The sequence below is a fragment of the Elaeis guineensis genome, chromosome 14 (genome assembly GCF_000442705.2).
Source record: "Elaeis guineensis isolate ETL-2024a chromosome 14, EG11, whole genome shotgun sequence".
Lineage (NCBI taxonomy): Eukaryota > Viridiplantae > Streptophyta > Magnoliopsida > Arecales > Arecaceae > Elaeis > Elaeis guineensis.
In genome coordinates this window covers 36,757,781-36,761,019 of record NC_026006.2, presented here as the reverse complement: position 1 = coordinate 36,761,019, position 3,239 = coordinate 36,757,781, and the positions used below count along the sequence as shown (strand labels likewise).

The following is a 3,239-nucleotide window of genomic DNA, read 5'->3' as shown; positions in this document are numbered from 1 at the left end:
TGAGGAACTTCTTTTATTTATGGACTTGGATATATGAAAAGATGATGTTTGTGATGATTATGATTTTCTATTAGGATTAATATGCTATATTTATAAATATGAATTTGTTGTTATATGGATTATTTGTATATGATCAGGTGTATAAAAAAAAGATATTTTAGGTTCTTTTTAATGGTCGGATTTAAATATTGCAGTGGAACATTTTTCTCGAAAATATATTTTGTGAGAGATTATTTTTCCTCGAAAAGTTATTTTGCGAAGGACTATTTAGCGAGGGATAATTTTCTCAAAATACAAAAAAGTCGCTTGAAAATTCGAACAATCCCTTGAAAAATTCGTCACAAATTATTTGCTGAGAGAAAATTCTCTCGCAAAATTTTTGGACAACTTTTATGATAGAATTTTTTCATCACAAATATTCCATCATAAATCCATAATGCTTTGTGATAGAATTTTTCTGTCACAAATATTCCATCACTGATGGCCTGTTTTCTTACAGTGTATTAGATTGGTAAGGCCAGTTACTTGATACTTTGCTGATTTGCACCATCAAGGGAATATGGTCTTTAGTCCCCATTACAGGCACTAGGATAACACCTTTATGCTGCAAAGTAATTTTCCTGTACCTGATTTTATTTCATGGTTACTCTCCCCTATAGGGTATGAAGGTTAATTTTGAGGCTGCTGTTTGTGAATGTGCTACAGCTGCTGCATATATTAGCAGAAATGGAGATCGGTCTCCAATATGGGCTGCTAGAAGCTGCTTAGATGGGTTTGTATCTGGTTACACAGACATGTCACGCTCAGGAGGTACTATTGCAAGGTGATTTCTCACTGTAATTACTTAGATTAATAAGCCAACAATTTGCAAGGGAAGCGTAATACCATTACTCAAGGATATTCTAGCATGGAACAAGATCTCAAATACCCTCCTGATCACTCACATTTGTGGAAGGGAATCAAGCTGCTGACTGGTCAGCCAAGATCAAAAAAAAAAAAAGGATAGAATATTTATTCATATATCAATTGTAGCTTCTTTTCTAGTAAATTGGATATTTTATTTCATTGAGTAGAATGGAAGTGGAAAGAACATGAATGGTTTTTTTTCTGAACGGTGTAGTGTTTCAAGCCTTGCACAGTTTCCCACTTACAAAATATCCGATGTGATGCAGATAATTATCTTTGGGATGATATCTATCTGCTCATAGGTCATAGAATCTAGATTCGATATTTAGTGGTAACTACTCAAGTGATCAGAGTGGGATTTCTTTCCAAGTGAAAATACTGAATTTGAGTCTTAGAGAAGTCCAAGTATTTAATGTGCAGTAAGACTCGAGATTGGACACCCACCATTTTTTTTTTAATTTTGTATTTCCTCTAAACATCAAATTTAGTGTACTTGCAGGAAAAAATCTCTCTCAGACATGTTTGATTAAAACCCAACTCCCATGTCTTCAAACTACAAGTGTCTCTCTCTTGCTATTATGTCTATTTGTCAAATCTCTAATTTAGAAGGATATGTTTCCTTCTCTCTAAATTCTAGTGCAAATATATATATGCTTCATGACCAAGACTGGTTATTTCTTTTGATATGCATATTCTGTTTAGAATTTATAAAGATGCATTCTCAAAATAGACCCGAAAGTTCTTCTTTTCCAAATTTCAAGTTGCTTGCTTCAAACTCCCGGATGAGAAAAACTTCAAATCCATATCATCCGTGTTTTCACATAGCATTCAAAACTGAATCTTCCATTTTTTTCTGTTAGTTGTGTGACATGGCTGTTGATGTGTCCCACTCAATCGTCACCCATCATTAATGAATTAAACCGGCTAAATTGAACCATAAAACAGATTCCATTGCTGATGTGGTAAGCCTTCAGTATCTTATATGATGAAACCATTTGTAGTCTAATTTGCAGAAAATTCTTATATTAAATATATTTTTTCTAAGATAATCATGGCATTCTTACGTTCTTATACGATCAATGGGCTGGAAACCAATTCAAACACAAACTTTAACCCAAACACGTAGGCTTAAAAGCGTTGCAACCTCATCTCTCACCACGGATGCCCAAATTAACTGGAGAAGACGGATATTGGCGCTGCTTGGTTTCCAAACCAAGGCATAAGAAAACACACTTCTAGGAAAGATCCGGATCATGCTATGAAGAGACCATGCGAATCTCCAACACAGTGGGACCTATCCAAAAGCTACGTTTAGACGTGTAGATAATGCTATCGTGTCATGAAGTATATCTAAAGTATTATGTACGTCGTAAACTATATCCTTAGTAGATAATGCTGCCTGCTTCATAAAGTATTATGTGTGTCGTAAAGTATATCTCTAGCATTATAAAAAGGCAAGGAAGCTTAAGCTTGTTTTCATGCAATTGCAGGAAAGCTTTCCCAGGTTGTTGTTTGTGTTGACAAGCCAATATGTCGGCTACCGGTGTGAGAGTTAATGTTCAAGATCAATATGTACGTCCTGACTCTCTGATTTTATTGTCATGTTGTCGAGTTATATATTGTCTCGATGTTTATGAATATATAAAAGGTGGTGCTGATGGAGCTTTAGTGCAGGTGATCATAGATAATGGCATTCTCCAGTTGACTCTGTCGAATCCAGATGGGATTGTGACAGGAGTTCGATATAACGGTCTTGAAAATCTGATGGAAGTTGTTAATAAAGAAGATAATAGAGGGTAGGTAGCATCATGTTGGGATCATAGTTGCAATAATTTCTTAATCTCCAATTAGTTTTGATGTATTCCTAAACTTGAGATTCTTGTTAGCATGATTTTAGGGATTACATAACCCACTACTCTTTATGTTAAATGGACCTGGTTCCTTACTAGGGATAAGATTAGAATGGAGTATCACTTTTATGAAACAATTTGGAGGAATATGGTATTGATATACATGCTATTTACTCTTGTAAAGATACAAATTTTAAAGAAGTCCTAACTTTGTCTCCGCTGAGTATTTAGGTATTGGGATCTTGTCTGGAATGCACCTGGAGCCTCTGGAGCATTTGATGTGTGAGTAAATCTCTTCTTTTGCTTTTTCTTTTTTATATGTTTGAATTAAATATAAAATTTCATAATAGTTTATCATATAAATTGTCTTCCAGTATAAAAGGAATGGATTTTAGAATAATACTTCAAAGTGAAGAGCAGGTGGAAGTTTCATTCACAAGAACATGGGCTCCATCCCTCAAAGGCAAGCTCGTCCCCTTGAAG

General features: G+C 34.8%; 1 pseudogene; it reads left to right on the top strand.

Annotated features, from left to right (window-relative positions):
- The first annotated feature begins 2,415 nt into the window (after window positions 1-2,415).
- Window positions 2,416-3,239, top strand: part of LOC109505355 (uncharacterized) — a 7,085-nt pseudogene continuing 6,261 nt past the window's right edge.